We start from the raw sequence: 11,715 nt of genomic DNA on the forward strand, positions 1-11,715 counted from the left end.
CGCCGTACACCACTTACGGACGTCGCCGCGAATCCCCAGCCAATAGAATCGGGCCATTATCTGGGCGAGTGTTTTATCCTGCCCGAGGTGTCCCGCCATGGGATTAAAGTGAGCCGCCTGGAATACCAATTCCCGGCGGCTCTTTGGAATTAACAACTGGGTGACACACTCCTTCGTCTGAGTGTCCTGCGTCACTCAGTACAACCTATCCTTTAAAATGGAAAAATAGGGGAAGGTCGGGGTGGCGTTCGGCTGGAGCGTTTGACCATCGATTACTCTCACTTGGTCAAACGCGTGTCGCAGAGTTTCGTCTCGTGATTGTTCCAGTGGGAAATCCGCGAGGGATTCCCCAATAGAAAGAGGAGGGGCCGGGGGCTCCTCACTCTGTCGCGGAGATGACGTAGACGGCTCTGCGACCGCAGCTCCAGCCAAAATGACACCGGGACCCCCCCCTGCTAACCGGCAGGACCCACTCTTTACTAGGTGTGCCATCAACCCCCGGAATCCCGGCCAATCAGTCCCCAAGATCAAAGAGTGGGTAAGGCGAGGATTAACCGCCGCCTTTACTATGGATTTGTCCCCTCTGAAATGTATGTGGACCGACACCAACGGGTAGCAGTGAACATCCCCGTGCACACACAACACCTTCACCCCTTGTGCTCCCCCCAATGCCTCGTCTTGCACCAGGCTTTGGTGGATCGAGGTCTGGTTGCAACCCGAATCCACCAACGCCTGATATGTCGCCCCTTGTACACTTACCGGTATGCGATACACTCCGGCCTTATCGAGGGCAGCCTCTGGCGCGTCGGGGATCCGCACCACCGCCCCCACCTCCATCGCGACACACTGTTGCTGCAGGTGGCCCGGTTCCCCGCAGCGCCAGCAAACCGGCCCGGGCCTCCCCTCTGCAGCTGTGGTTTGAGGGTCACTCACCTGAGGGGGGGGAGAGACAGACACAGAAGGGAGAAACGGGAGGGCACCACGGGTGCGGTGGGCCGGCTGGGGTGGAGCCGGCTCCCGCCTCCGTGGTGGGGGAATGGGGCGAGGACGGGACACGGGAGGAGGGGGAAGAGAGAGAGAGAGCGAAGAGGAGAGAGAAGATGATGACAGCCGTTGTCCTGCCGCCGGGACAGCCGCCAGATGATCCTCCGCCAGTCCTACGGCCTGATCCAGCGACGCCGGGCGGTGGCACTGGACCCACTCCGCGGTTCCGGCGGGTAGGCGGGCGATGAACTGTTCCAGCGCCACCTGGTCGATGATCCCCTCGGCGTCGCGATCTTCGGCCCTCAGCCACCGCCAGCAGGCGTCCTGGAGCTGCTGGCCGAACGCGAACGGGCTGCCGACTTCCTCCATTCGCAGCGCGCGGAAGCGCTGGCGCTGCTGCTCCGGCGTGCGCCCCACGCGCTGGAGGACAGCCCAGCGAAGGTCGGCGTAGGCCAGCCGGTGGTCGGCGGGGAGCTGTAGTGCGGCTAACTGCGCCTCTCCCGTCAGGAGGGGGAGGAGGCGCGCCGCGCGCTGCTCCATCGGCCACCCCGAGGCTTCGGCGACCTGTTCGAACAACGCGATGAATGCCTCGGGGTCGTCCTGCGGGCCCATCTTAGTCAAGGTGATGGGAGATGGGCCCGCGGCCGGGGCGCTGGTGGACCCCGCCGACGCGAGGAGGTGCCGGAACGCCTCTCGGTCTTCCTGTTGAGCCAGCACCAGGGCTTCGAAGCGCTGCTCCTGCTCCTTCTGGAGCATGACGAGTGCCTGGTGCTGGCTCTGCTGAGCCGTGGCGAGGGCGTGGATCAAGTCCGCGAACGGGGAGGATTCCATGGGGCTGCAGGACAGGTGCTCCACGATTCCAGGTTTCCGCACCACTGTAAGGTTCGCTAGATGTGGGTGGAGCACAGAGGACGGCAGGACAGAGACTGAGTTCGCAAAAAACTTTTATTTTCACTTTTCAGTGGAAGCGTTTCTCTCTCAGCCACACACGCATGCACACACATTCCGGTCCTCGGGTTGTGGAGAGAGCCCCTCTGCTCTCGCTCTCCCTCCTTAAATAGCCCGGTTTACTGGGGAGAACACACACAAAACATAGATTAATCACACTCAGGTGAAGCGATTCTGCCACTTACCTTCCCCAACTCCGCCCTCCTGTCACAGACCAGCGCTTGACCACGCCCCCGCTGCCACAGACACATAAAAGAGAACTTCACACAATGAACAAGTGCAGTTTTGTCAACCTACATGCAATGGTGGTGCTACAGTAACATTTACAGATTAGTATAACAAATAGATTTATAGATATAACTCCTTCTTATATTGGTGCCACCACAATTTCTACCACTTCATAACTTTTATCCCCCTTTCCTTCACAATCCACCTGGAATAACATCCATCTCTCTCCATCGCTTTCCTTTCTACTATTCCTTCCCCATACACTGATTTCCCATCTTACTTTCCAGAAAACTGCCAAAGACCAGACAAAACAAGGAATCAATAAATATCATCAGAGCAGACTTGACCTCATTCTTGGCATTACAGTAAGGCAGGCCTACTGGGTTTGAATTAAATGATAGCTAACGTTAAGCTAGCTGATACATTTCCTAACATTGACTAGCCAGCTAACTGCACTAACATTTCCATTGGGACAAAAAACCCTGTCCTGTGGGGAAATTTTGACTGACTTTCCTCTTCTTTGTAAAGAATGTCCTTATGTCCATTGTGTCTGGGAGCAAATACTGCAAACAATTCATCATCAATCAAGAATACCCCATTAGGCTAAGCTTATTTCACTGTTTAGTTGAATATTAATTTAACGTGTCCTAGGGTTAATTTTGAGGGCAGATAACAAAAGAATAAGGTTTTAGCAAAAGCTAGACATTGTGAGGTTGCAATGGGGATGACGTCACCTCCTCCACTTTCCAGCAGCTGCACCAACATTTCTGTGCTCGCGCTGAGATTCACTTCACTCGCGCGCGGTGAGCTGTTGTAGGGAGCGCCCGGAAAACCCGGAGTGGATTTTCAGTGGGCTGTGTATTCTCTTATCCATCAAGTGGAATGGATTCTTTCACGAAGCAATCGAAACGGCGCTGGGTGAACGAATATTTTATGTTAAATGTGGGGGGGTCCAAACGAAGAATTATGAAATGTGAGGGGGACACGCCCCCGCCACCTTCAATGGTGGCGATGCCCATGCATTTCCCCTTCTCCGTTTTAGCCTTTTTTTTTATTTTTTATTTATTTTTTTTTTACTCAGTAACGGTTGTGATGTAAAATGTACCGAAGTACTAAAAGAAAACATACTTAAGTAAAAGTAAAAGTACACTCTTTAAAAATTACTTGAAAAAGTATAAGTACACAAAAAAGCTACTCAAGTACAGTAACGCGAGTAATGTAATTCGTTACTTTCCACCTCTGCTGGTTACTGTTTTTTTTTTGGACAGATTCTCATTTTAATATCAAGCAGGATAACATTAATGACCTGCCCGTGGTGGTATATTTCAATTTTGTATTTGATTTCATTAGATTGTTTCAGTTGAAATTTACATTTACAAATGTATGCAACATTCATTTATATTTTCAAATAAAACTGTGCTGTAAGCGGCTTTGAATTCATTTCTGGGTTTCGCACGTACCATGCGATTAATCATGATTAAATCACAGGAATTCATTGAGTTAATCCGATTAAGATTTTTAATGTTTGCCCACCCCTAATATATATATATATATATATATATATATAAATTTAATACACACCACGGGCGATTGCTCTAAGACAACGAGGGAGGCTCAGCCTCCTCTAAAAATGACGAACATCGTGTAGGATGAATTGCGCTAAGCTTATGTTATAGCCAACCTTATAACATTGCTATTTCAGATCCAGACTCATAGAAATATATGTGCTCAACCCAACTACAGTGCGAAATCATTCCGTTATAACTTTCCCCAGTTCGCCTAATGTGTGCGTGAGTTTTTCCCCCTCGTGACAACACGATGCAGCCCAGCCTCGGTGGACTTCAATGGCATTTGGGAGCTATGCGCTTTTCAATCTCAAAATACAAGACGATTATTGGACAAATACTGCGAAAACGCCCGCCCATGGACTCCCAGCCTCACAGTGGGAGGGACATGGCAAAGCTTTCCGCGAGGAGACTGGTGATTGGTGAAAGCGGCCGGATATTTTCTTTGATTGACAGCTCGTTTCAAATATAGACAGGCAGTGGTGAATTTCAGTTCAATCCCATGCGGATTCGCAAGTGGTGTGGTGTATTGTAAGAGATCAGCTTACATTTCGATTTCATTCATTACATACGGTTTCTTCCAGCTTTTTTAGTTTGTATATATTTTCATTGTAAATAAAGTGTAAATATAGTGTTGTCAAGTTTGCTATCTTAGTTCTAGAAATTTCGTTTATTTGAGTGACTGAACTTGAACTTGAGGGGGCTAGTCAGCTAGCAAGAAAGCTGCGCACGGATGCCAAGCATTACTGATTTAATTTTGGCAAAGCCATTTGCCAGTCTTCCTTTCGAAGAAAAAATTTAAATTAAAGAGCAGGGTAGACCAACGCCTCAAATTGACTTGGTGAAAAAGGTAGGGAATAATACTCGTTCCTTTCAGCTCTCCTGGTACGAGAAAGTGAATTGGCTAACAGCAAGTGACCCACATCAACAACAGTAAATAGGCTACTTTAGTAATATGTCATGGATGGACCAAAAATATAGAATCTATTTAAAATATTTATGCTGAGTATATTATATTGGAATATATATATTTTTCTGGATATGAATTAAACACAGCTACAATTTGGAAAACATTTTTAAACAAAAACACAGCCGAGAACATTTCACACTACAGACCTGGATTAAAAGTGAAGGGTTATCAAAATTGTCAATAAAACATTTCTCAGTCAAAATAAGTAAAATATAGGGAAAGTGTCATTGAATGAAATGTGTGGCACCCAGCTCTACTGCTGAGGTTCCTGACAAAGAGCTGCTTTCAATAATGATAAATTTTTAAACAACATGCCACAATTTTAAAATATAAAATGTTAAAATATACCCCCCCCCAACACCACCATCATGTATATTGGACAGTAGGCTAATGGGCAAAAAGAACCTGTTATTTCACAGTTTGTGACCCTGCCAACAATCAGCCAGATCAGAGGCAAGAGTATGGGCAAAATTTATGTGTTTTTTCTTTTAAAATCTGGAAATATCGTAACCGACCAGCCTCCCCTGTTTGAAAGACTACCAGCCGCCACTGATACACACACACACACACACACACACAGATTATATATATATATATATATATAAATTGGAGCAAAAGGACATAAAATAAACAGTCAAATGCACTTGAGGTATAGCAGGTAAACATGAAATAAGCAGTATAAACAAAAAACTAATAGTTGTTAAGGTGAGGTAGTGTGGAATAGTGCAAATGAGTGAGGTAAAGTGAAATGTGCAGTCCCTGAGTTCAGTGTGTGAATGAATGTTGAGAGTGTATGTGTGTGTGTGTGTGTTGGGGGGGGACTGTGAGGGTGACATAATGTCAGATGTTGAAGGGGGGCAGGGGGGTGTGTGGGCAGAATCTGTGGCAGGGGGCAGAGGGGGGAGGAGGGGCAGAACAGGGTGGGAGTTGGCCTCCTGACCACCTGGTGAAAGAAAGTGTCCTTGAGCCTGCTGGTTTTGGCCCAGAGACTCCACAGTCTCCTCCCCGATGGCAGCAGGCTGAAGAGGCTATGAGATGGGTGGGTGGGGTCACCTGCAATCCTGATGGCTTTGCGGGTGAGGTGGGAGTTATAGATATCCATAAGAGAAGGGAGAGAGACACCAATGATCCTCTCAGCTGCTCTCACGATGTGCTGCAGAGTCTTACAGCAGGACACGGTGCAGGCGCCGTACCACACGGTGATGCAGCTGGTCAGGATGTTCTCAATGGTGTCCCTGTAGAATGTGTGCATGATGGGGGGGCCGGGGCTCTTGCACTTCCCAGTTTGCGGAGGAAGTACAGATGCTGTTGGGCTTTTTTGGCCTGTGATGCGGTGTTGTTAATAAGTTAATAAGTATCCAGTGTCTAATGTCCTTCACACATTCCTCAATTCTATTAAAGTGCACATCTTGGGTATATTTACAGTGGTGCTTGAAAGTTTGTGAACCCTTTAGAATTTTCTATATTTCTGCATAAATATGACCTAAAACATCATCAGTTTTTCACACAAGTCCTAAAAGTAGATAAAGAGAACCCAGTTAACCAAATAAGACAAAAATATTATCCTTGGTCATTTATTTATTGAGGAAAATGATCCAGTATTTCATATCTGTGAGTGGCAAAAGTATGTGAACCTTTGCTTTCAGTATCTGGTGTGACCTCCTTGACCCCCTGGCTGGTAGTATCATGGTTTGGGCCTGTTTTGCTGCATCTGGGCCAGGACAGCTTGCCATCCTGGCGCAGATGCAAAAATTGTCAAAATTTGTCCCATATGAACTGTAAGAACACACAATGCTGGTACAGCAATAGAAAAATGTCATTTTACCCAAAACCTGACTTGACAAAACAGTTCCATTCTCACGAAGGAATGAAATAAGCTTCATCCTCATGCAGGGACACGCCCACATTTTTAACAAACATTATAAAACAATTTAATATTTATAAACCACAAGAAAAAACCTGTAACATGATAACCTGTCCCTACTCTCCCCACCTGAACATTTTTAAAAAATCCTGAAAAGTTTTTCCCCCGAAATCAAGGTATCGAAGTATGTAACCTAGCATTACCATACATAGTGTTATTTATTCAATAGTACTATACAGGGATAGTCAAAATTATGTTAACACTTAAAACCAAAACATACAGCATATGTGCAAGATTATTTATTGGAGGGTCTCAACCTGTTTGCCATCGTGTTCAACACACAAAAAACAGCTAGCAACACCATTTAATCTGTCACCCATGGTGTACGTCTCTTTACTGGAGAAAAAGAATCCATTAGTGTTGACATAATTTTGACTAACCCTGTATATATTGACCCAAGGCCACAGACTTTAATTCCTAACAAATCCCCAATTCTCCAGTGTACATTACATCATAGGATGGAGGAGGAGGTGAAGTAGAAAATACAAGTTTTGGTTGATCAAATGTTGAACTGTACAAACCTTACTGCAGTGTCCAGCTTTGGCTCCAAAGCAAGTAGGTTACTCTCGAGCTAAGGTCTCACATAGTCAAAATCACTTCACAGTAGATGATTTTGAATCTTCTGGGGGTCAATCTTTTGTTGAAATACATGAGAGCCAGGGAGCTACCTTGACAACCGGGAGGGTGTGGCTTCCATCCCTGGAAAGTTTCATTGTGTTGAAAATTGCTGTGGGTCAAGTGCTGGATGAATTCATCTGTCACAGCTGTGAAGGCATACATGAGGCTTACATAGGTTACCATAGAATTCCATTGCAACCCATCCATCCATTATTTGTAATTGCTGTGCAGGGTCGCGGGCAAGTTGGAGCCTATCCCAACTAACTATGGGCAAGAGGCAGGGTACACCCTGGACAAGTCTGACACACAGAGGCAAACAACCATTCACAATCACACCTACAGTCAATACAGAGCCACCAATTAACCTAACCTGCATGTCATTGGACTGTGGGGGAAACCGGAGCACCCGGAGGAAACCCAGGCGGACACGGGGAGAACATGTCAACTCCACACAGAAAGACCCCTGTCGGCCGCTGGGCTCGAACCCAGGACCTTCTTGCTGTGAGGCAATAGTGGTAACCACTACACCACAGTGCCATGTGTTAAAATTGTGTTGAATTTTATTCCATGAACTAAATAAAGCAGCTGTGTGTTCAGTTTCCAGAGTGGTGATGATCGTTTCAGCTGATCACATATCTGTGGACCCTGGACAAAACATCACTCTGCTCTGTAACATCACTCATTATTCAGAGATATTGTGGTATCAGATGAACTCGACTGATGTGAGGCAGATTGTCAAGGTAGGCAGTGGTGTAAGTGGTGTGTGGATAAAGGATTTTATCCATGAGCTGCTGAAATGTTGTGGTAGGCCCAAATAACCCGAACGGAAGGGTGGCAAGCTGGTGTAAATCAAACATAGTGGAAAAGGCCTTTTTTTCTTGGGATAAGGGAGTCAAGCGGACCTGCCAATATCCCTTTGTTAAATCCAGTGTTGAATAAAAGCAAGCCACACCTAACTGATTGAGCAGTTCATCAATGCAAGGCATTGGGTAGGCATCAAATTTAGCCACCGCATTGACCTTGTGATAGTCCACACAGAATCGAACCAACCGGTCAGTTTTGGGAACCAACACTACCGGCTGCTCCAGTCACTATGTGACTCCTGGATTATCCCCATCTCAAGCCTGACATTAAGTTCATCCTGAACTACAGGTTTTTTGTGTTCAGGTAAGCGGTAGGGGCGGCTACGCACCACCACCCCTGGGGGCGTCTCGATGTGGTGTTCTATGAGGTGGGTCTAACCGGACAGGGGTGAGAACACATCGAAAAACTCCTCTTGCAACCTGGCAACCTCTATGAGTTGGGACAGTGAGAGGTGGTCTCCGTGGGGACTAGGGTGGGATGAGCAGTGGATTTTGTTTTAATTTCTGGCCCCAGCTCCTCCCTCTCTGGAACTACCATTGTCAATGTGACAAGGACCACCTTGTTCTATAGTTTGAGCAGATTAAGGTGGTATATCTGCCATGCCCCACCCCATCCATTCACTTCACCTCACGGTCAACATCCCCAACTCGTTCTGTGACCACAAAGAGCCCTTGCCACATAGCAAGGAATTTAGAGCTCGATGTGGGTAATAATATGAGAACCTTATCTCCAGGTGTGAATTCTCTAAGGCATGCCTCCTGTTGTACAGCCGGGACTGGCACTCTTGTGCCTGCTGCAAATTCTCTTGAGTGAGGTGACTGAGGATGTGGAGTTTTGCATGCAGGTCAAGAACATAGGCGAAGGGCCGGCCGACCTCCTCCAGTGTCAGCACATGAAAATACTGTTGGTGTTGCTCAGGGGAGTGGCCGACTTGCTGCAGGATTTTGCACTTTAGATTTGCATATTCCAGTCAGATGTCTGCATGCATTTGCTGAGCCACGAGCTATGCTTCACTGGTCAGGAGTTGTAAAAGGCAGGCCTCTCGCTGCTCATCCAGCCACCCCCATGCCTCTGTGGCTCACTTGAAGAGCTCTAAAAAGGCCTCCAGGTTGTTGTGTGGCCCCATCTTTGTAAGGGTGATGTGGGGGACTCTGGGGCTAGGGCACCCGCTGGAGTGATGAGGTGCAGGATCACCTGGTGGTCCTCTTACTGGGCCTGCAGTAGGGCCTTGAAGTGCCACTCCTGTTCAGTCCACATAGTGACCAGCACCTAGTGCTGGTTTTGTTGGGTGGCAGTAAGGGCATGGACGATCTCCTTGAATGGGGAGGACTCCATGGAGATGGTTCCCTTTTAGCGTCTCGGGTTTCAGCACAAGTGTAACAGTTCCCTGACAGGGGTGCATGCTGAACAGACAGGAAGGCAGGTTCAGATTCACTGTTTTGATTGTTTTGAAGAAGGCAGAAGTGTTCGCCGAAACTGTCAACAAGCGAGGTAACATACGTAAAAATACGTGTCTTAAGAAACGAACTTAAAAGAATAGGTTCAGATTCACTTTCAGGTTTTATTTACAAAAGAAACCAAACAAAAATACGCTTTCCAGTGGTCTATAACTGACAGATTTGCACAACCAACACGTAATGAACAGGTGTAAGTCCAGCCAGGGTAAAAAAAAAACCTTCTCTCTGCTCTTCTCCCCCTTTTATCTGCCCACCATCACACACACAAACACACAGATACAGCACATTAATTAACAACAGGTGTTTCCACTTTGCCACTCACCTTCCCTGGCTTCCCTCTCCATTCACAAACTGGCACTCGACCATGCCCCCGCTGCCACACACAGCAACACTAACACTAGGGTGGGTGTGTCTAATGAGTGTGTTTTTAATTAATTAATTAATTAATTAATTAATTAATTAATTAATTAATTAATTCATGCAGCAGTGACTCACATGAGAAGGTACCACAGTCCCTCCTACTTAATCCAAATGAACAGAGTCATACATTTGTCTCATGATTAAAGCCATCTCTCTGTCTGTCTCTCAGCAGGAAGACAACCTGCACCACACTGCTGAGTTGACCTGTATGACCTACACCAGAATCTCCTGATGGAGCAGAAAACATTGAACAGCACGATTCATCACAATCACAGATGATCTGCTGTGGTCTAGATCTGAGCACAACATTTGTACAATGATTTTGAATGAGTTTCGTTAGATAGATTGCTGTGGTCAAGATGACTTGGTTTTAGCTCAGAATAAGCTCTGTGCGATGTCCTGTTCAGAGTGTGTGGTTAAAACCACCAGCAGGGCAGATGCCGTGCCTGTGATGTGAGAAAATCATTGGACAGATAAAATACAAAACAGGATGTAGCATGGTGTGACTAAAACCAGACCTGAAACATGCTCTTTTTTTTTTTTAAACTGTGCAACAGCCCTGGAGGATGTTTGTGAGAAATGGCCAGACTCCTGTTTACATTACTATTTGGTGAGTTCGTACATACATCAACAAATTCACAGATAGTGATACTAGTTATACTCTACATGACTGTTATTAGCTACTGTAGCTGTGAAAGTGTGAGTATTGTTCAGGTCTCTGGATGTATTCACGCACAATGGCAGGTTTGGACAGTGATGATGAATAGCTCTCTTGTTCTTCTTTCAGGTTTCTTTACATCATGTCTCTTTGAGATCGCTTCAAGTGGTCATTTATCTGTCCATCCTGGAGAAAACATCACCCTGCTCTGTAACGTCACTAATCATTCTGAGATATCATGATATCGACTGAGATCTGAATAACAGCTGCTGATATCTGCTAAACAAGGGAACATGAGGAAAAACTTTTTACTCAGTTATAACGTGAACGAGAGTCACTTTGATTTCACAGGAAGTGGCAGTTCAGTGAGTTTAGTGATTACTGGTGTTAGAGAGACAGATCTGGGATTTTATTACTGTGAAGGAAAAAACAGAACGACGCACACTGAGTTTGGGAAACCCATCAGACTGAACATTACAGGTGGTGCCAATACTTTATGCAGTATTAATGTTAATACTGTCTTACTGGATATTTGTGTACTTATTTAGCATCACAGTTTATGTCATTAAAAAAACATTTTCACTTCTATTTTCATGGATAATCTGGCAAATCTCTTAAACCCTTCTAAAGAGGTTAAAGGTTTCAGATTTTGTAAAAGCGTAGATTTTATGAAACGGTAGAAGTGGTAATTGTTTGGACTTTTTATTATATCTGCTCACGAGGGTCTGTTTTCACTCATTTTATCAGCTCAGGTATTTTGGAGGTTTCTAGCTGAGCATGTAATTAAATTACAATATTTGGGTGCCAATATTTTTATTCAGTCTGATTCTTACTATTCAGTTTTGTTTTAATATGTGTTATCAGTTATTTCTTATAATATCATTATTGATAAAAAATTCAGAGATTAATTTTTTCTTCCAGGTTTCTTTATTCTCCTCAGCAGTGCGTTAGAGTGCAGCAGTTTATTACAGCTACAGTTCTGTAATCAGATAATTGCCTCAGATAATCAGATCGATTTGGTAAAGTGTGTTCAACACTTTTAAAAAATCGAATATTTCAAAATGCACATTGTTGTGGTT

The sequence above is a fragment of the Neoarius graeffei genome, chromosome 2 (genome assembly GCF_027579695.1).
Source record: "Neoarius graeffei isolate fNeoGra1 chromosome 2, fNeoGra1.pri, whole genome shotgun sequence".
Classification (NCBI taxonomy): domain Eukaryota; kingdom Metazoa; phylum Chordata; class Actinopteri; order Siluriformes; family Ariidae; genus Neoarius; species Neoarius graeffei.